Source organism: Rhopalosiphum maidis, chromosome 2 (assembly GCF_003676215.2).
Source record: "Rhopalosiphum maidis isolate BTI-1 chromosome 2, ASM367621v3, whole genome shotgun sequence".
Taxonomy (NCBI): domain Eukaryota; kingdom Metazoa; phylum Arthropoda; class Insecta; order Hemiptera; family Aphididae; genus Rhopalosiphum; species Rhopalosiphum maidis.
This window is the reverse complement of record NC_040878.1, coordinates 22,215,067-22,240,141: the sequence shown is the minus strand read 5'-3', so window position 1 is coordinate 22,240,141 and position 25,075 is coordinate 22,215,067. Positions and strand designations below refer to the sequence as shown.

Below are 25,075 nucleotides of genomic sequence, written 5' to 3'. Positions count from 1 at the left end.
TTGACGTATAACAATGTCACATAAAATTGTATACACTTAAATTAAAAATTAAATGTGAATGTAAAAAATACACAGAGACCATTAAAAATTCACTTCAGTTAAAACTTTTTTTTTTATATAATATTACAAAATTCAAATCTTTCTGAATTCGTTCATTATATATACAATAATATTAATATTGATTTATTTTTGTATTGTATGTGCAAACACAAATATAATGTGAATATTTACTATTATTATCTAATATAATATTAAAATATAACACAATATTGACTTTTATTGCACAATACTCGAAACAAATGTATTTAAAAATGTATATTTCTGTGTGTGTGTATTTTTTATGTTTATTTTTTTAATCAAATTTTACTTCTCATTTTTTGAGTGCACATGAACCATAATTTATAAAATGCGTGTTTAAATATAAATACAAAATTGCTAAATTAAATTATACAAAAATATTGTGAAATGCTAAATAACTTCAATAATAATAATAATAAAAAAAAAAATGTATTACAAAAAATAATTTATTCGACTGTAAATATCACGTCACACTAAGTACAAAGTTTCTTTTTAGTAAATGAAAGCTCTATTAAGAGTTTAAAACTAAACGATTTTTTCCCATTTTAAGACCTTATTTGAAAATTCAAGTAAGTGCAGTTATTCGTTTATTAGTTATAATAAAATAACAAAATTTATTTTGTAAAAAATTGGTGCTGCGTAAATATTACCGTTTTTTAATTATACATTTTTCCCTGGCTATGTGAGATAAATACAAAGTCAATTTTGCATTGGACTCCTCGTCCTTCTCTCTTCACTAAGTATCAATCAGATCCAATTTGGTTACCAGAAATCAATGTGGAATTTTAGATTAAAGTATTTGTTTACTGCTCTAAAAGGTGATAGACGATAATAGACACGAAACAATTATTGGCACATCAGATCATTGTTTAACTAATACGTATTCATCGTTTTTCATGTTCCATAACATATTGGTAAATTATAGATTTTTCATAAATTACTTCGTAGTCATTTGATACAACCTACTAAAATTATATTTAATAGATAAATAATTTCTACGACATCTCAAAAGACAATTGATCATCTGTACTGTATCCTATAATACTATTATTTTAGAAAATAATAGCTTATTAAAATATAATTATGAAAACTATTATAAAAGACATATTTAACTTAGTTTTAAACATCGTAATACAGTTTAATTTGTTTATTTTATTTAGTTACGAATGGCAATTTTAAAGCATATTTTTCATTAATTTAATTTTAAACGGGGGATTTTTTTTTTTACAAAAATGGTATTATACGTAAATTGTGTAAGTTTTGTCGTAAAAATTACTAATATAATAACCGTTTAAACTTTTTAAGTCAAGTGAAGTAGAATGCTAAACAAATCCACCAAGAGGCGAAGAAAATTATTTAGCTTTGTTCGTAGTTCGTATATAAACTACAAATAGTTTATAACTGCAACTATTCTTAAATTATTTAATGTAATTATTGTATAGTATTTTTAATCTAATTTTTATAAAATCTATTAAACACAAAGTGACATTTTTAATTTTAGAGTCCACACACAACGATTATAAAATGTATAACCTATGTGAACGTACCTATTCTATTTTTACTATACGATTTTTATAAACATTTTTCTTATCATACATATTATTTTTATTAAATCTTAAAAAAGGAATATTTTTATTAGCGTTTTAGTGTACATTGATTAAATATTAAGCAAATATTTATTGTTTATAAGTACTTATAACTATTTTACTTATATATTTATATATTTTATTTACAAAACTGATACAAGTATTTTTTTTTTTTTTTGAAAAAACATACTATTTGACATAATATTGTTATTTTGCGTCAAAAGAATACATTGTATACAATGTATTATTTTTCAGTGTATTTATATATTGTAATAAATGCAATACAGATAGAAAATAAATAAAGAAGCACAAAACATTTATTATATAATATTTTACAATCATATAGTATAGATGTGTAATATCGCAAATTTTTTATTCAATATATTTCGATACTAAGGTAAAACTTTAATAGATTTCAATTTCCTAAGAATCACAGCGTAGCAAAATTTTAATTTTTGAAAATCGAAAACAATACCTTGAACTTTATAATATAATGGTGTAAAAACTCTTTTTCATTTTATTTAAAATTGATTTAATTTTTTTTTGTGTTCCAGTTTTTCAATTGCTTATTATTAATAAGTTTTTTTATATGAACCAAGGACAACTACCTAGTTAGTACATAATAGCTATGTGTACACTTTTTGTAAGCAGTACGGTGTTTTTAAGGGATGACGATATAAATTAATTTCGTTTCGTCTGCGACGTGTTGAGCACAACAATATGTTGTGAAAGAGACGGAAAAAATCGTTTACAGTAATCGGTGACTGTAGGATACCGGCTCATCCATCATCGTCGTGGTTGTCGTCATCATAGAGTAAACATAACGACGATAACGATAAACCAGCGCGACAATCTTCGCATTCATACACGAAACGATACAACACGTAATCATTATAAATTATATATATGTATATTGTATTAAAACAGGAAGTTACTCTACTTAGGCGTTTTGGAATGGTTGGTGATATGATATAAGGTGTAGAAAGGGTGACGAGGTTGAAAAAAATAACATGTACCGTATTATCAAAGCTACCAGCTAAACCTATGTAAATATTACCCATCGATATTTGTTATTCTCGATGAGATGGTATAGTTACGTTTACTTTGATCAATTACAGTGTATAGTGTATTATATTATCTACCTATTGTACCTGTATAGTCAATGTGTGATGTGTGTCTTCCTTACGAATAATGCGTGTAAAATATGCATAATAAATTACAAACAATGCATTGGGAATAGAAACAATTAAAAATTAAGTTTTTTTTCAACATTATACTCATACATATTATTTTATTTGTTTATAAATTATTGAAATCGTAATAGTAAGAAAATAATATAATAGTAGATCTAATTGTTTATCAATTTTACCGAGTTATTAACATTTGTTTTTTCAAGTCAGTTTGTAGATCATATTTTTTAGCTAAGATTAAAAATCAGAATAAATACTACAAGTTGCCTCTGTTAATTCTGCGTTAGAAATAAAACTTGGAACACCTATCCAAATCTGACGTCCTTGTTCACTGTGTAACTTTGTATTTTATTTGATAGCGTTCAAAAAAATTCTTGTAAACTTTAACGCACGCGCAAGCACGCGCACGCGCACACGCGTATGTGTAGTGTGTACATATTAAATCATATATATATATATAATACATTTACGTGTGCTCAAATAAGGCCTAAACTAACTGAGTAATCCAAGCTCACGTGTAAACAAAACGAAAAGTCGATTCGGTCGTGTGACTCGTAGTTAGTTTACTGTATAATATATGTATTATACAGGACGATATACGAATATATAACGTCGTTAGATGTGCGAGTTTAAAATTTCGGACAACACAAAAAAAAAAAACAGGGTAAGTCATTCAGCCGTATAGTAAGTTTCGAGTGCATCTCGTCATACGTAATAGTTGTGTTAAATTTAAACGATAATCATTGCATACGTGCAAAGTTTCTGAGTAGAGCCGATATATTTTTACTTTTTACTTTTCTAAGGGAATTGCTTAACTTAAAGTACAACATCATATTATATAATCATATCTTATTACATAAAGTTGTGCGGTATAAACATACAATTAGTCTAAATATTTTTACAATTGCAGTATTTAAAGAAGATTATTATCACGATAGTATGTAATAGAAAACTTGTTTCAAGTCACCATGATAATTAATATAGTTTAAATTACAACATAATAGCTTAAATTGTTATTTTTTGTTTAAATATCCAGTTTAATAAAATTAGAACTGTAAACTGTAGGTATAGACAAAAATTATGTTACTAAATTTTTGATATTTTTAAAATGCAGTAAGAATAATTAATGCAAAATTTTATATTGAATTTTAAGCTATACTTAATTTAGGAACAAAGATCATTTTATTTTATACATAATTAACTACATAAAACTAAAAACATTCATAAATAGTAAACATCTTTAACTAGAAAAAAAAGATCAAAGCATAAAAAAAATATATGTTTTTTTATAATTTTCGAGTAAAAATTGCTAGAGGCTGTTAAGGATATTAATTTTTAAATTACAACAATAACAAAATTAAAATATAATTTTGTCAAAAACAGATTTTTTAGAAATATTCTCAGTTTTTCTATAATTTTTTTATTGTTTTTTCTTGATTATAGAGTATCTCAAAGTACATAGTTACTATAATAGTACTTTAAGTACTAATTAAATACAAGATACAATTTGCTTCTATGAATCACTATTAAAGTTTAAGGTTGAAACATTTTTATAAAAGGAGATAACAGGAAAACAACATATTATTGTAATTTCAATATATTTATCGTTTCGCTCAGAATCTAAATGTTTGTTTGATATACAATATTGTTTTTAATTTTAACGACATTTTACACGTATTTTTTCATTCGATATGATTTAACTTAACCTCACGCACGACATCATAATATGCATCCGGTACGCTAATATTCAATAATGTATACAATGTTTGACATTTATTGATTCGCAAAATACCAACTAACATATTTGATGACTTACGTATTATAATATAGTCGTAAATACAAAATGCATCATTCACGAGGGCAATACATATATAGTAGGCTGCGCAGCACAATATGTTGCGAATTTGTATTTGTATTACTTCTAGTTTATATTTTTTTATTTTATAATATATTTTTATATAGTTGTGCATGTTATTCTAAATACTGTACTTGTAGTATGTTTTATTTTATGTGAATTAGTTTGTATTATATTAATACGTACGTTTTTATATGATATATTAAAAAAAAAAAAAAAAAAAAAAAAAATGAATACGAGAGTATGAGACAAATGAAATTTTAATCTAAATGTGTACATATCGTAATTTATTTAAAAAAAACCATACAGTTCGTCATAAAAAATATATTTTTTTAATAACAAAAAACAGGGGAAGGGGGTAAATTAAAGATTATACCATGCCTAAATGATTAAACTTTTATATTTTACATATATTTTATGATGAAAAAGAGGACATTAGGATTATAATAACTCTAGATAATGGAAAAGTGCATGTCGGAAATCAAAAATATCCGTGGTTTGACGACAAGGGTTGCAAAATGGATGAGTTATTAAGTACTAAATAAAAGGTGTCAGCAGGTAAACGGATGTAATCTAATCTAAAAAGCCTGCGAAAACACATAATAAAGTGCCGAGGAGAGAGATTGGAGTTAAGAAACCAAGGAACCTGGGAAACAACGGGAGCAATTAGTTTATACTAACCAGGCGAAACAAACGAGTGTGCCATACACGCGCGTTAAGACTTAAGGATTTTGCAGGTCTTGTGAATGTACGGGATAAAGTCAGACAAGGGGATTTTATCGACTATACGGACTTTAAAAGGAAATTAATACGTTCAGTGTTTTGGGCCAGACAATCCGCTTTTTCATTCCCGTCAATGCACACGGAAATTATCGTACAATAGGACGTGATGATTATTATCACGTAGTGACGCAACGATTAAAGAACAAATAAATCGGACCAAAGGGGTGTAGCAGACACGGTTGATAAAACATGTAGGTAGTTAACTATAGCCGTGTTATAATTTTCGTTGTTATCAAAATAATTTGTTTTTTTATTATATATATTATATACATAGACATGGGTATTTTATATAATTAAAAACAATTATACCAAACGTACGTTATAATAATAATAATAATAATAATTATAAATTCTATAGACGTTAAATTTTTAATAAATGAGATTGTTTCAAACTACCAACATATACGATATTTTACCATTGAAAACATAGTTTATAGTATAGCACATTGAACTTGACGAGTATAATGAATCTTTTAGCAAACAGTTGGTAAAAATTCGATAACCGCGTATTGATGGCAGGACTGTAGGTAATACATTTTGACTCTCAACTCTTGCTACGCAGTTGTCACGTTACATGGCGTGTACAGAAATTATCATTCTGACGTACATCGGATATAGTCGCAAAGACCGTTAAAACTTAGAGGACACCTCACCGACGTTTACAGTTTTCAATAGATATAGGAAAACTTTGTTCCATATTTCCGTCGCGATGATTATCTCGATCTGATAACTCGTGCGATACAGCCACTCGTCGAAACGTATTTTACTAAAGTTAATCGGAAGTAGGAATCGAACCTAAAATGATCGTAAGTCAGTGTTTTATTTTTATATATTTTTATATTAAACAATTTTCGGTCATAGATTATTGAGCTTTTGGGTTTGACAATGAGTGGCCTCTGTTCTGTCTTCAGTCCAAAACCTTACGCCGCAGTGCCAATTATTATTATTATTTTTTTTTTTTTATGGCGAATTGATAGACGTATCAGCCCTACTCTCCTCCCCCCCGCAAATAAAAAGCGTCATAAAAATCATAACGGAATACATTTATGGCCTCATACTAAATTTGTATAGTGATAACATTTATTAACAGCGGGGAGAATATCGGTTGAAATTCCATGTATTTTATATATAAATGTATTTGTACATTGTATTGTATATACAACGTGCCGGACAACAAATATTCATTCTATTATAATTAAATACAAATAAACGCAGCGTTAGATGATACCACAAATATAATACATATAGTGGTTTCGCGTATTATTTCGTATAGTGTTATTATAATTTATTAAACACGCCTATCATGTTTTTATTTGAAATCATATTGTACTATGTACGTTATAGGTATAATATGTTTTTTTCTTCAAAAATAATCAATTTTTCACCGAGGAAAATTAAGAACTATTTACTGAAAATTATATAAAAACTAGGACTTGATGAATTAGAAATTGTTCGCTTTAAAATTACAAGTACCTAAAACGACCACTACTAGGAACCAAATAAAAAACGAGGAAAGATATCATTTATTGTTGTTTTTTTTTGCGTTTCCCGTTTGATGTAAAAGAACCTGTAACCCTCTTATTGAACTACTTTTTTGACTTTTGTTACATTTATACCATAGTGTACGAGATACAAAAATAAATCTAATAATGTACACATGACATAACCAACAATATGGCTACTGATATAATAATAGTATGCATACCGCCACGAGCTTAATAACAACAATAATAATTTCCCATCGAAATGTATCGAAATTTTGTTTCATTTAATTTCTTCTTTGTAGCTCAACCCAGTGACTGTGCAACGGTTGACGCGTCGGGCACGATACGATTGCGTGAGATCCTTGTCGGAGTTACCTTTATAGGCATACGATTGCGCGTGCTATATTATTTTTACTTTTAAGCAACGTTGCTAAAAATCTAGGTTCATGGTAAATCGGTACGACACTATAGTAGAGATTATTTATTACTTATTATTGCCGATACCAAAAAAACTTCCCATCACTAAGACATTATTCAAATCTTTAAAATTCAATTCAAGTGTAATTTGTCTACTTTTTTGAATTATTTACTTTTTTATTTTGTGTTATTTACGTAAATTTAACGATATTTTTTGGATGGATGTATTTGTATCTGTATTTAAATATTAAAAATAATTATGATAGCACTTAAAATTTTTTTAGTAAAAAAATTAGCAACGTTGCACCCAATTTCATTCGAAATCGTATAACATTGCTAGTTAAAATCATGCCTTTCGTTATTCTGACACTAGGCGAAATCGTATACCTACCCAAAAAGGTGAAACGCGTGCAATCATACTCCACCGGACACTTCCGTATCTGTCACGAAATGTCCTCCTATACATTAACGACATAGTTGCTGTGATAGTCTTATAAAGACACGAGTTCTATCTGTCTTGTACACGCGTGACATAACATAATATATACATTTTGGATTCTGTTCATGTTAGAAAAAATTGTCTTATTATTAAATTTGTGGATTAGAATAGAAATTGGGTCTGAACTCCGAGTATAGTTTTTTTTTTCTAAAAATTTAATAAAAAAATGAATTATATAAATTTAAATTAAATAAAAAATATCTAATTTTATATAACTAACGTTTCAGTTATGTTTTTAGCTAATACTTAACTATTCGAAAAAAATATACAAAATTAAAAATATGAAAAAAAAAACGCTGCTTGGGCTTACTTTTAATTATCTTTCACATATTCAATAATATGTGAGTTTTGTCTAGTATTAATTATGAATAGACTGTAGTAAGAATGGAGCACGTGTATTACGGTGTGCTACGCGTATTGATGTATACAGTACGTGTGGACATAGCGTCCTCTTAACGTGTTATTGACACGCAAACATTACAGAACGAAACGCTTCCCCAGCTTTACAAAGGTATTGAGTCCTTACCATGCATGTTTAGTTAAGTTAGGTCAGATATAGTCGAATGGCGCGAATGGTTTTCGTCGACGACGTGAAAAAAAATAATAAAATGTATATTTACCACGCGGTCATATAAATGTATCTACTTAAATATATGTATAGTGTGTATGTATATATTATGTGTGCGTCCTGTACCGGTAGCGACGTAGTAAACTCGAGACATCTTATATATAGGTACGTGCACGGAGACGAAAAACTCGCTCCTCTCCGTTAAACGTGACCTGGTGCTCCGTTTATGTGTAATGTCTCGTAGACAAGGGTGACATGATTACGTGATCGTCAACTTGCTTAATAAAACTACACGATGCATTAAATTAAACGCGCGCGCGCGCTTGTGTATGCGGTTTTTTTTTTTTTTTTTGGGGGGGGGGGTTCATAAAATTTTAGTTTTTGTTTTCGACTCTTTTCTGCTCTTTTTTAAGATTGTTACGAGAACAGATAAAAATAAATCGCGTGATATTCGATCATGACTTATCGACTACCATTACACGTGCCTGCTGTGTGAGGAATAGTGATGGACGAAAATCGCGTACATGATACTGAATACATTATTTTTCTCGCCCAACATTGCGGTTCGCCTAACATTTTGCGTATAATACAATATATATGTATATTCAGTTAAAGTCCATACGAAAATGACACGACGTGATTTCACTATCTTAGGTCACGTCCGATACTCGACTATATGTATACAATTATAATAATATTATACTATGTAACTCGTTAAAATAAAACTGTTCGTATATTTTTGAAATGCTTTATCAGGTTGATGTTTAAAGGCCATCGTCGTCGTCTATTATATTGGTCGAGCCTAAAAGTCTAAAATCATTGAACACGATCCACGGCTGTCAGACTTCGGTACGATACTAATAATTATGATGTTGTTTGTTTTCCGCGCATATTACAAAATAACACCAGGCTCGCAGCTATATACTTTGTAGTCATTATTTTCTACGGGCCGCGTTTACTGCTCACAAACACGTGTTTAATTGTTTGGATGACCCACGCCAAAGCGCCTTCAACGGAAAGCTTCTTCGCCCACCCATCTGCAGTATTCCTTCACTTATTGTAACAAATAAATGTTTTAAAAGGGCGTACTTAATAAAATATTTAAAAAAAAAGTTTTTCAAGTTTTATATTGTTTAATACGTATAGAAATATTACACAATGCAATTCTCTCGAGCACACATTATTAAACTATGAAGCACCGATATACTGACAAGGCTCTTGGATTATATAAAAACTAAAAATCCAAAACCTCATCGTCGATATGATATATGACTTACTTAGGTATATATTATACTGTTGTGTTCTGTTATCTATTTTTTTTTTTTTTTTTTGGTACACACAAATTCACGCATACATAACACCACATTAATATCGTATGACATGTTACTTTTATACGCCGTATAGATAGCATCAACGTCTTATAATACAGTTGGATCTTCTTGGATGATTAATGCAGTATCCATTATACGGTTTTAATTAAATTTTTCACATTGACAACCATCCGTTAAACACTATTATATTGCGTACGACACTTAACGATATAACTGATATTGAAAACGATAGTAGAAAATTCCACATTCCATTGACGGGTTCGAACAATTTCAATAGTCACTCGTTCGGTAGTTGTCCGCACCACGCAGGACATGATGGGCGACGACGATTTTAACAAAATGTTTTGACTGAAAATGCGTAGGTAGTAAAAAATTATTGTACTGTTTAATATCTTGTATTGCACACAATTAGTCTAAACAGCAAAATATGATATTGCTAAATTGGTTGCGAATATATTGAATCTAATGAATAACGACTTAGTACAATTGAGTTATTAGTATTTATATTATATGTATACGAAGTATAGAATAAATTATATTTAATCGAAATAATAATAATAATAATATTGCTTAATTAAAACAATAATAATTATACATACATTTAACAGGTACATAGTTGTATTTAATTGACGTTGTTGAACAGGGAAAGGTAGTAAATTAAATTTGTAAAAAAAGATTAATATCAAATAATTTAACCGTTATAATTGTTAAAATAATATTAATAAATAAAAAACTAAGAGTAGTATCTAAATCGTTAACTATTATTAATATAACACAATGAAATTTTAGAGTGGTGTCTAATCTTAGAGAAGCACCCATGTGGCTGGACATGACGGTCGATGTATAATGTGAACTAAAATTTATAGAGACTAAAAATGTATTGTTTTCTAGTATAAAAACTATACTTTAACTAGTATATACAAGTCCTGTAAATACTAAGCCATTAGATACAGTATCTCACAGTTGAATATTATATCCGAAGGCCATCGGTTGACACACGGTCACACAGTTTTTTGTGACTGTATACCAAATTTCACTTGACATTTCGATACCGTACAATGTAAATACACTGCCACTGTAACAGATCACGGTTCAAGGGATGAAAAAATAAATCCTATTAAACACAAATCGATTACCGGTACATGAAACTGGAAATAGAGCTATTCAAGCAGATGATTTTTTACGTTTTAGTAATAGTGTTTTATTTTTTATTTTTTAGCCAATAAAATTAAACTTATATAACTTGTTAGTCATTATATCATAAAGTTTTACCTAAGAGACTTCGTTCACGCTTTATTTATTTTATTTGTATAATTAAACCACTTTCGTTTGTTTAAAAGACTTATTACCGTTATTCTAGTGTATATTGGACACAGGCTGCAATCGTTATAATTTAAAAAATGATCTATTATATATTTTTATTTCATTTCAAGTTAACTTCATTCCATAATTATTAGTCGTAATACCGTATGCAAATTGCAGAGCCTAAGGACATTTCACGAAAAATGATCACACTCTAATATTACATTTGGTTATAACGTCGAAATTATAAACGGTACCATTATTATATTGTCATTCGGTTAAATATTTATGGTTGGTACATGAAAATATATGAGGTCTGCCATTTGCCATTTGTCATTTACTGTTCTCAAATTGATATTACTGATCAGAATAAGAAGCTTAGATAATAAACTATTTAGAAACGTAAAACGTTAAACGGAATTTTGTGTTACACACTAGAACATCACAACATAAATTAAATTCCAAATAATTTTGTACAATAAAAATATAAAACTAAGTATCTGAATATGTATTTGTACTTGAATTTGTCGTAAAATGCAATAATTATTTTTCAAACCAGGTTTATTTTTCACAAAATAATCATTTCTTTGCTATCGTAGTAATACATTTTTTCAGTAATCTGTGATACGAATACGATGTATCAATAAATATTATTAAAATATATTTAGTATGCATTATATATAAAACATAGATTACACTTTTGATTAACTACAGTGTTAATAATAATTAAGACTAAAAAATAACCTATTATATTACCTTAACAAATATTTAAAAATTACTATAATGATCTAAATTGTCTTACAAATTATATTATATTACTATTGTAATACTTATTAAACTTAAATGCATTATTTAAAATAGCCCTAAGTGGATTAACCTTCATACTTACATTTTATTATAATATTTTGATAGAAAATAATAAACATTAAAAATTTAAGTGAATATACCCAAAATATCCCTTATTCAGTGTAATGTTTCAGGTAGGCATATTATAATATTACCTTTATCGGTTAAACCTCCATTGAGGTTACATTATAAGGCTTGTTCCTATAATAAAGGAATATTATTTTGTAGCCAATAAACTGTATTAGATATTGTATATAATATAATACAAGTGTAATGTAAGTAAAATGTGTATTTGCATTCCTTATAAAGGCTTATCCATTATTACAATCCGAATAGCTTAAATGTACACAATGTGGAATCGATTTTAAAAGTAAGTACTTATTTCAATTATAAATAAGTATTAAAAAGTAATAAGTTTATTACTGATAACCTTAACGATCTCGTAAGTCAATACTTTTAAAATATTGTGTGTAAATATATATATTAATGACATACAATTAAATATAATATAATGGAATTAGTTAATATTAGAAAAAAACTTAAGATTAAATCAAATGTGATATGGAGAATTATAAAGCTATAAAGTGTTGACATGTTGGGCACTCTGTTCAATCTGTTCGCTCACCTCTGTAAGGTTAGTGGTGGCAGTGTAAGTATTAGTGTATTACTCGAAAATTTGAAAACAATGATATTCTGAACAGAACTTTATTGTTGAAACTGATCTTGTCTGTATTATATTATAAAAAACTTTTAACTATTTATATAGTTTTTTAACGTTTAGGAAAACATTGAGAAAAATAATTGAAAACTATTTTAAAATTGCCATCTAGTACCGTATTTCGATATTTAATGATGTCACATGACATTTTTTGAAAGCTCCGTCTACCCTAAAATATCTTTACAAAAACATACAATAAAATAAAATACTTACTTTTTACTATAAAAACAGAATGAAATACATTTATTGTTTTGTTAGGAATTTAACCCGAGGCTATGAAATAAATTGACCGAATTTAAATAATAATTTCTACAGGAGTAGCTTGGTACCTATAATTATAGGTCAAATTAAATGGCTATACCAATGTGTTGTTTGTAATAAATGTCAGTTCATGTAATATTAATAAATTATTTCTCATATCAAATCCCAATGGGATATTTTATAAATACACTAAATTGATTACAGCTAAATTTTCCATAAAATGTAGTTTTTGGCAATTTTAATACCGATGCTAATAAATTTTTCTGTGTTTGATTATAGCAAAAAAATATAAATGCAATATGGTTTTGAATAAAACCAGCGAAAATAAAATTAATTTTTGGTTCGCGTGGATAAATAAGCGAGTATTAATGAGATTAATATGGAGAGTAAATAATCAGTTAGAGTAACACAGTAAGCAAGTAGGTGCCTATATAACTATAGTAATTAAATTGTTATAATTATTTTTTTTTAATGTATACATATACGAGATAATGTAGTGGACGTAATAGTACGTAAGTTCAAGTACGAGTAAGTATTTTTTCATTTGTCTTTGCTTAATAAGCAGATTAAAAATAAGAAAATAAAATATCCTCACATAAATATAGAGATATATGGCTAAACGAAAAACAAACGTTTTTACAAACTACGATCATCATTACTATTTTACTTATAAAGTACTTAGAGTTAAGTTGATTTAAATACATTAACTTGAAATAGTTCAAATTTTTAATAAAAGCCTTTATAACAGTTCTAATAACAATACATAATACTATGAAAAACAAATCAACAAATCGCTAAGTATGTTAATGAATTATACATAAGTATGTAAATTTAAAAAAAAAGTCGGATATGATAAGAAACATAATATGGAAACTGGTCTCATGTCGGTTACCTTAGACCAGAGTAGTGATTAGTTGTGATATTAAATTTCAAAGAAACTAAAGTTCATACTATTTCCAGCAGAGTTTGATTTAAACTGTGCTTGTTTAAATATCATGATTTTTTCTTTATTGATTTGGCTAGTTTAACCTCGTGCTTACGGAACTACTAGAATACCAATTATATTTTCGATCAATAGATGTGGTTTTTGAAAATATTTTTATTAATTTAAAATTAATATTATCTGTAGGTTAATTTAACGTATTTCGCGAACTATATAATTATTTAAGGGAAAATAAATTATAATTTTAAGTCAATAAATCACTACAAACGACAAATCAACAATAATACTACGATAATATTATATTGAGATTCCTACTACACAACTGTGCATCAGAATGATAAATATTTTTGAATATTATTGTAATATAAAAATAATATACATTCTATAATAACAAATTAAAGTAGCGTGAGTATCAAGAGTTAATTTGGAGTATGTGATATAAACTATTATGAGACAATGAAAATAAAATAAATTACCGGTATAAGGGCCGGTATTTCAGGTATACTTAGTTTAAAATCCTAACACGTTTTAAAAACAATTTATAAGTAATGACTGAAAGTCCTTATCAAAAACTTTAGTCTTTATCGTATATAATATAAATGTAAGTCTGAAATTATTTATGTCATTCGTTTTAAAGTTATATGTTACGGTTGTTATTAATATTATCGTGTTTCTAGTGCCAAAACCGTATTTGATGAATTACTGTACTCAAAACTTTTGATTCAAACATTGTAACTTAAATATAAATAATTAAATGAAAACACTTGTCTTTTCTTTAAAGGTTATGGTAAATTACTATAGTTAAATAAACACTAAATTAACATAATAACACATAAAATAATTATATTTTTTATATTTGTATATTTTTAACAGGTAATGCAATGTATGTACAACTTTATGTCGTTATAAAAACATTTGATCAAATTAATTTATTCATGAATTAATAATTGAATAGCATAATAAAGTAAAAGAAATCAAATCAAATCATATAATTTTAAAGTCATTAGGATGTCAATAAATAAGAGGAAATTAATTTTAAATAATCTAATATATGCTCAACAATACCATTTTATAATACATTATCTAATGTTAGCTTCACACTTTAAATGCTATTAATTTATTTTAACTCTAGTTCATACTCATATCTCTGGCATACCACATTTATTAAGTTTTAAAAATGTATTTATTATTTTATTAAAAAAAAAAAAAAATTTTTGCCAAACTAACTATAATAAACATCTTAAAAACATTTGTTTTCTCTTTGTTATAAAGTGAAGTTCTTGTTTCCACAAATACGTTGCTACGTAACACTTTATAATAAAGTACAAAAGCTCAAAAAGTTCAGAGCAATGAATAGATTGTAAATTGAACACAGATGGTACTTCGGTATATTCTTTGACGAAGTAGCAAAACGGCGAAAAATATGATCAACCATCTGTTTTTAACAAAACCATAATTATATTTGATTAAATTAAAATTGGATCAGTGTCGCTTTTTTAAAACAATATTTGTATAGTCGATTACTTCATAGTTCATACCCACTCTTAACCACATAAAATTGGTTAACCAATTTATGACATATTTTTGTTTAGTATAATTTTTTTTTTTTTTTTGGAACATCTGGATAAATTCACGCAAAATTTCCTATGATTGAACATTAGTTTATCTAAACACAATAAGTCTACATTATCAGATTAATACTCTGCAGCCCTTGAATTTTATTTATTGCAAATTATCTCGCTCAATATTCATTAGAAAGTTCCGGTTATTCAGCGCTTAATCATCACATTTTTCTCAATCCTCCCTAGTAGTTTATTCTTATCAAAACTGTGATTACTATCATAGTTAATAGCTTATAATGATGATTATTTAAAATTATGATGATTAATAAGCATTTAATTACTTTTTTTATGAATGGAAAGTTTAATAATTACTACATAATACTAAAATGTACGACCATTTAAGAAATGTATACCCGTCAAATATAGTAGAAATTATACGAGTAGGCGTCTAACGAAAACATTATTTTAAAATTACGTAATTTCCTTTTCAATCAAAAAATTTACTCCATTAACAAACTAGTAGATAAAATAATAATTTGGGTTGTTTCAAAATCACTTAATATTTGAAAACTTACATCTATAAATGTTGAAAACTGCATTTTTAAATTTTATTTTTTTATAATCGATGATGTACGTCAATCTTTAAACAATTATTTAGCTTTCTTTGTATTTCACACTAAATCCCATCTTCGTTCTTTATTTATTTACTAACAATGGAACCAGGACGAGGACAAGGACACAACTGAACTGTTGATTACACATCCCTCGTGATTTATTCAACATAAATCAGAAAACAACACGACATAATATATGCTTTTATTACAAAACCATAGAAACCAGAACGTTAAGACTTAAGTGTTAACACATTGTATCATTGTAATATGTATATGGTTAGTATTTGAGCTGGTTTAAATAATTAATTACATTTTCCACTCTATAACCTACCCAATTTAACCAACATTAATTGATTAATACTAAAGTGACCTGACAAAAGTACTGTGTTCTCATCTTCGAATCGTCACTTAGGGAAATAAATTCGAAGTGATATTACATTTTAAATCGACGTTAAAGAATGTGAAATTATATATTATTAATGCGTAAATTAATTTATATTAAAATTTAAAACAATGATTTATTTAAAAAATTTCTTAAGGGGTCGACACACTAACATTTGTTTTCTCTGCCTATCTCGCACATATAGGAACAAACATATTCTATATTTCCACGATTAACGACTCTCTGGTTAAGTTTAGGACAAAAGCACATATTATATATTTTTAAAAAAAGAATATTTTCTATGCATGGACTAAATAGATTTTTAACATTTTAGTTTTTAAATAAGCTATAAATGGTTAAAAATAATCAAAATTGATTTAAATTAAAAAATGCTTATATTTAAAAAATTTAAAATATTTAAAACTATCCAATCGATGTACAGGAAATATTCTTCCTTATAAAATATATAATAGGTGCTTTTGCTTTGAACAGAATCAGAGAGTCGTAATCGTCAAAATATGTTATATATTTCTTTTGCACAATATAGACAAAGAAAAAAATAAATGTTAATATGACGGTTTTTTAAGTATAAATATAAATAGGTAAATAATTTATTAAAAACATTAAAAAAATATTTATAGTTATACAAAATATTTAAAAAAAAATGATTAGTAAAACATATTTTAGAAATATAAAATATAAAGATGTACTCGTATAATATACTTAAATGTTTTGTATACTTTTACTGAAAATGAATAGAAACAATTTACATACCAACATTAAAGTCGTATACAATGTATTATGATTTTTTTTTTTTTTTATATAATATGTTATGTTTGCTTATGTATAAAATATTTTTATTTGAAGTTGTTTTGAGTATAATATTTTATTTCATTTTGATAAAATATGGATATTGTAATTAATAATACAGTGAAAACTCTTTATAATGAATCTGAAGGGAACAAGAGATTTCTTTCGTCAAAGAAAGTTTTCGTAGTAGAGAGGGTTTAAAAAAAAAACAAAATTGGTGTTAAAAATTACGTCTATAATAAAATTAATATATTCGATATCGATAATGATGGTGTTATTACGATATTAAAAGTAAATAATGCAAGAATGTAATCGTTCTTGGAAATTTCGGCATTTTTGCCGATTATTTTTATAATTTATAATACTCAACAGGTAAATTGTGTTATGAAACATAAAATATTGTTTCGTTATTGAGAGTGACTATACGTTATAGAGAATGAATTGACTAATGGGTTATAAAGCAAACCAACCAATAGTATGTCATGTTTACGTTATATAGAGTTTTTCGTTGTATATATTTTATCAAACGTAGAAAAAATAATTTATTTTATTTTCAGTCTCATTTTTTTCGACTTTGTTCAAATACTATTTAGATAAACACTTTGGTAGAATTCAAACACAGATAATATTTATGTTTAAATGCAGTATCTTATCAAATATAGTGGAGGTTTAATGTGGACGGAAAAGATTTTACATACATTGTGGGTACAAAAGTGACTTAGCCGAGTCTTCCGTTTGTACACTCCAAATAGTGAAGAGGAATACGGGAAATAAACATAAGGAATTGAGTATAAATATGAAAATAATGTTCATATATGGGGAAACGAAAAACAATACGTCTGTGCACATTTGTGTATGCATTGAAATCGAAAAAAAAAAATGAAATTTAATATAATAACGAATTTGGTGAATACCGTGTATAATATATGTTTTGGTATAGGTACACTCGCGGGTGATGTAATCTTTCGTTTGGTTTGTCGGAGGTTGGCTCTAGTCACCGTACGTTCAATCCATTGGGAATGCGCCGTTGAGATAAACAGCGCGCCCGACAAGATTTAACCCTACTCCCTTCGTTATTGGATTTCGGTGCAAATAAAATAAAAATGAAATAAATCCGCATTTGAGAAAAAAAAATAATAAAAAATAAATAATCTAAAAAAGTAAGACTGGCAGGAGAGAAAACTCGACTAGTTTATGTATCACACATAATACTGACGCGCCCGCACACGCACACACACGCGCACGCGCGCATTACATATAATAATATAATACAGGGTCGACACGCAACCCACTGGCACATATAATATGTTCACCTACAATATACGACCTATATAGTATATATATATATATATATATATATATATATTGTAATATTATGTACACTAGCTATTATTTAATAGTGTATCTGCAGCCTGACCAGTGGAAGACGAGGAGCAACTAAATTCTTTTGATATTGTTATTGCCATGAATAGAACTCCCACGCTTCTTAAGCATTAATAATTGTATTAGGACTTTTTTTTAATAGTTACAATATTATTCTATTTGATGCTGATTTTATATTTGCATTATTATAGATAAGTTGAAAAAAATACAAATCAAAGACTACATTAAAAAGGGGGGGGGAAAGCAACCAAACTTTCCAATGAACTTTTCGCTGAGAACAATACTTATTAGTATGCTGTGTATATAAATATGATTTTTGTGTGATATTTTTCCATCACTCGGACTACCATCGCCATCGCTTTATGATATTTCCTAATGGTTTTTAATTCTTTCTCGACGTAGAAACTAATAAACGTTAAATATGTAAAAGCTCGTCGAAAAGTAGCATTTAGTCACCCGCACCCGTTTGATTATGTATTATTTTTTTGTATTTTTATCGTTAGGGTATTTTTCGTTTGCCATACGGTCCATATTGCATCCATCCGTTCTTCCATAACGTCATAAAAAAAAAAAATGTAAAACTTATTTAACGATACTAGTATTTAACATTGTATGTCACATAAATATTATTAAATGTAATATGTTTTAAATTTCACACATTGTGTTTTTAGAAAAAAAAACTTATTCGAATACGTTAAATACTCATAACAACTAAAAACAGTGGTCTTATAATATCGATATTCTATAAATTTATAATATAACTTCCATTGGAATACGGTGGCTAAACAGATATTTAATGGATAAACGAAATGCGATAATATAATATTATGTTATATTAAACGAGTTTGTCGATAATATTTTATGTCTTACCACGAATAGTCTTGGCCTTATAGTATCGATTCATACATTGAAACAAAGAAAATGTGTTTATAAAAAAAATAAAGGTGTTATTAAATGACTATTATGATCATTTAAAAAAAAAAAAATCATAATATATTGGGTTTAAAAACGATTAAAAGTGTGTCAACGTCATATTTCAAGAACCACTTAAGAAGGTATATATTACATGACATTTTATTATCAAAAAATAGTAGTTCGGTATTGTACTTTTTTTTATATACTTTAATGATCTAATGGTCATGACAGCACTCATGCAACATATTTATAGGTATACATTGCACTAAAAAAGCTGAACAAAAATTATAGAGTTTCAAAGTACTAAAGTTTAACTCGCAAACATTACCTTTATTTACTAAAATTTTATTGTTCAAAGTGATATTTTATGCAAATATATATATTATATAATATGTACTAATAATACATGTTCTTCAATATAATAGTATGTAGATAACAATAATTGCCTACCTGGCTATCTTATATTCGAATTTGTCACACTAAAATAATTGTATTTTACTAAATTTAATTTTTACTTAATGATATATATTATTTATTTAGTAAATACAAACACATAAATTCATCTAACACCTTATCCTTTGTATTGTATGTTATGTAATATTAGGTAATTTTTAAATAAATAATCATGTTTTTTACATAGTATATAAATGTTTAAAAGACACAATCTAGAATGATGAGCTCCTGTCACAATTCAGAACTAATATTTTATGCGAACATAATGTGTTGTCCGGTGAGCTAAATAATTAATAAACTAGAAAAATTGTTAAAAACTTGATTCGAAGCCTATGAATTTAATACATCGATGGGAAAAAATTACAATAAAAGAGGGATTAAGACAGTAGGGCAAAGCTTTGCATCTTATGCATTAACACTGAATAAGAAGTCCCACTCTTTGTTAGAAATATAATATTATATTAAAATCATTAAAATTTATTGTAAGTAATATTATACACAAAGTTATCTAAAATTCTGGCTAGATATTCCAAATTCTCTGACTATAGAGTAGAAAGCGTTTTATAAAACTATTTAAAAATTCAAATAAGCGAAAATTATTCTATTTTTTCTAGATATTACGAGGTATATTTTCTTCAATACATCAGAAAAAAAATGCTTCTGATTGGACTAGAGATCCTGCTTAATTATGAAACGTATCAGTGATGCTAATAATTTAAGGAAAAATTACCACCTTTTCAGTATTCTATTGATATTTTACAGCAAAATTTTTCTCTAAATTACAATATAATCTTAAAATAAATACATAATTATATTGTTTCTATTATCGACTGAGTATATTTCAAACGATTAGACTCAAAATAGTTACCATATTGTTTTAATTATTGTGGATCAAACAATAAAGAGGTCCTGGCCACAATTTATTTTGAGACCTTACGATAAAAAGAGTTTAAAAACAAAACAAAAAAAAAAAATATTTTCCATTACAACAATAGCTGTAATTCATCTGATGGACCATTCAACAAAGCTATTAGATGACCGCTTGAAAAATAAAAACGGCTGGTTCAAAATGATTTGGTGTAATTTAATTTAATTAAAAAGAGATTTTTATAATATGTATGTGAAATTTACATATCATTAAATCTGTTATATAATGCAATAGTTTAATATAATAATTTACAATTTCAAAATTACAATAACTAAAAATCTAAGTAAACAATAATTAAAATAAGTGCATGTAGGTACATAAAATATAAACTTAGACAAATATTTAAATTTACAATTGTTGATAATTTATTTAACTAATTAAATTATTGTTATTTGTATTTTTGAATTTTAATGTTTTATAATAAATCCAAATTATTTACTAGATACATTTAAAAAAATCAATTATAATTTACAATGCAAAGGTTCATTTAGCAGCAACCCTTGAAAAAAATTAATCATTCATCGTAGTTTGACATTATGTTGGGTTATTTAAAAAAAACAATATATTTTTAAACTGTGACTTGTTTACAAAATATTATATTATATATTTATTATAATCATAAATTATTGGTTAAGTCCATTACCAATTTATTTTATTTTTGCAATATAATGGTTATAATGTAGGTGTAATGATAAAGTGATATTATGTTTAGAAATAAAAAATAAAATCATTCTTCATTGTCCTGGAATAAAAGAGTAACTATGGCGATGAAAAACAAATTTACAAAATAATTTTAAGTTATTGAAACAATTTAACTTAAAGTAACAATTAAACTACTATTATAGACTTACACAGTCACACAAACTTGTTTGGCGTGGATAATATCTAAAGAGATTAAAATAACATGATGCATGAAATTTCGCAGTATACTCGGAAATATTTTAATATTGTACGTTAAATATATTATAAAATAAACATTTAAAACAAAGTTATAGTTATTCTAATCTTAGTATTTTTTTAAATAATTGGGAAACACTTATCAAAGACAACAGAAAATGAGAATTTTTACATAACAGTTTTTGAAAAAATATATATAAAAGCCGTAAAGACTTGACACTTTTATATAATAGTATTTTCTACAATCTATTTGCGTTAAGAAAGAACTTCCGTGACGATCATTTTTTTTTTTTTTTTGGCAGTGGCGGTGTTAGGTAACACCCGATAATAAGCCCCCACTGATTCAAATATCTGTCCACTTACCACATAGTAAAGCCACACCCCTAAACGCAAGTTGACCGTCGTGGTTACTTCTTAACGTGGCTAGAATATAAACATGATAATATAATTTTAACATTTTTTAAAAGTTTTTGAGCTATTTATAGAAATTAAAAAAAAAGTTTGGATTGAAATTGATAGCTTTTTACTTGGTCAAAAAACTTGAAATTCTATGTATATAATATATATATACATTTATTTTATGTTCTTTATTAATTATTTTTACAAAAATTAAAAAAAAAAAATACCCAAATTCTATTATAACAATTTTGTCTATACCTACAAAGCACCTGTAGATAAGTTAAAATTTTGTTAAAAATGCTTATTAAAAAAAAATAATAATAATAATCACTTTTCTTCGATCAGTTTTTAAGTGTTTCAAAAAAATATTAACCATAGAAACTTAAACTTTTTAACTACTCCATATATTATTATTATTTCTATTAACGACTACATTTTAAAATATTTTTGCTATTTATATCACAAACCTATTTATAACATTCTACGATACGTCAGTATTGACTTGTAATCTATACACTCCAAAGGGTTGTTACCAATAGATGATATTCTAATCGTGTTTTTCATGTAATATTATGACATATGTATTTATAATAATTTATAAAATTTGCTGTTTGCTGTATTATTGTTCTGATTTTGAACTGTCCTGTTTAAAGTAAGAAAAAAAAATAAAATGTTATAATATGTAATGTTTTGGAAAAAAATTTTTACACCTACCAAATTGTGAATAAACAAATAAAAATAATATGTATCTTTAAAAATAAATGCTAATCCATCCCTTATTCTCTTCATTCATAATCGTTTTTACTGTTTTAGTATACAATGATTTATTATTGAATTCAATTTGGTCACATTAATTATTACACTTGTATTTCTCAATGATGAGAGTGGTACACACGAAACTATATACAAAATTATTTGTACCTTTTATAGTCACGTGAACATTTTGTCAAATGTTTTGAGAAAGTAGTATTTTATTAATAGCGATGATAATTACTTCAAATTACATGATAATGTTTAAAAGCCATATTAAAATACTTAGTTTTTAAAATCAATTTGTGTACAACTCTATAATATTATACAATAATAATTATGATAGCTGATGTATCACAAAGTACTCACATGATTTATCAAAATAGTGTTACTGGTCTTTGTGAAGTACGCCGAAAACAACTGCACCCTTGACACCACAACAATAACAACAACAACCACAACACCAACAACACCAACAACAACAATAACAACGATTAAAACGGTCGAAAGTATATTATTATATTTGAGGACGAGAGTGATTCGAAGTACGAAAATTTAAGTCGTAATGATAACGACGACAACAGCGGCAATAATATGATCACGTTAATATTATGAGGTGCTTACACCCCGCGCGTGATCGTATTTATACTTATATAGTCGCCACTGGCACCGCCGCCGAGTCGCCACAACAGTACACTCGCACGTGCGCCGCGCAACGAGTCGTCACCCGGAATACGACTCCGGTGTCGGCAGCGGTGCGGTGGCGGCGCCGAATCGGGACGGTGGCGATGATACGCGCGCCACGCGGGCAACGGATAAGAAGAAGACGGCCACGGAGAAAAAAATGTCTTTGGCGCTACGATAGATAGGTATACGGATATTATCGTTTTCAAAAACGGAAAACAAATTGGACTGGGCGATGGGCAACGACAGAATTAATCAAAGCGGACGGCATACAATATTAATTGGCTATATATTATAAAATATATAAAACGTATATTACACAGATACGGAAAATAATATCTTGTTTATGTATGACGTGTGGTCAATAAGTAGAAGTGTAATTTGGGCCGGAAGTGGAAGTGAAAAATTAAAATTTCGACAAACGAATCCGTTTGTACGCCACACGCAATGATAAAAATAATAATATTTCTATTTGCAAATCATTTTCTATGTCAAACACGACATACACATAATGTAACTTACAATAATATATTGATAAAATGAAATAAAATACGAATCAAGAGAGTTTGACCATTCGATAAGCTGATGACTCGTGGTGTAGGATTTTATAAGGAATTCACGATCACGATCATACAAAATATACTACTTTAATATCAATGATTATACGATTTTTATGTCATTTGAATGTACGTATGTAGTTTAAACACGGTTAAAATGATTTACATCACACAAATCATATATATTAATATGAAGAATCCTTTATTAAATTTATATACATTTAAATTAGTAAACGTATTATACGTCATTATATTATTATGTATAAGTACATGGTGATTTTTATATAACGAACCACTTTTCGACATTTTAAAAATTATTAATATTTTTTGGATTCTTTCATTGGAAGTTATATACAGGATGTCTTTTATCATAAAACGCTCATTATTTTAAAAAGTATTCATGTTTTTGAAAATATTTTTTTACATAGTTTCAAGTTCTTCAAAAACAACGTTTTAATTAAAAAATATTTTTTTAAGTTTTTACTTTTTTAAATGGCAATATAGAGTTTTAATTTCATATTCCAAAGCAAAACAATTTTCTGAGTACTTTAGTACATAAAAATCAAATTTAGGACGAGTAGTTTGTGAGTTATACGTATTTAAAGTTTTGATGTGCGGAGTGGAGTAGTACGGGGTCACTCCGCAAAATGTTTGTCCACTACTCCGCTTGTCTAAACTTAAATACGTATAACTCACAAACTACTCGTCTTAAATTCGATTTTTATATATCAAAATACTCAGAAAATTGTTTTGCTTTGGAATATGAAATTAAAACTAGGCTGTCATTCAAAAATGTGAAAAACTTAAAAAAATATAAGGATAACAAATATTTAAAAATATAATTTTTTAATAAAAACGTTGTTTTTTAATAACTTTTGAC

At 26.9% G+C, this 25,075-nt stretch overlaps 1 protein-coding gene across 3 annotated transcripts in view; it reads right to left on the bottom strand.

The window, feature by feature from the left end:
* LOC113552216 (leucine-rich repeat-containing protein 24-like) overlaps positions 1-23,671 on the bottom strand; it is a 155,517-nt gene extending 131,846 nt beyond the window's left edge. For 2 of the 3 annotated variants that reach the window (XM_026954970.1, XM_026954972.1), the window contains exon 1: positions 23,324-23,671. The gene's annotated coding sequence lies outside the window, so the exon portion shown is untranslated. Of the gene's footprint in view, positions 1-22,671; positions 22,848-23,323 lie in introns of all 3 variants that reach the window. The other variant, XM_026954971.1, reaches the window with a different exon arrangement.
* Between the last annotated feature and the right edge of the window lie 1,404 nt (positions 23,672-25,075).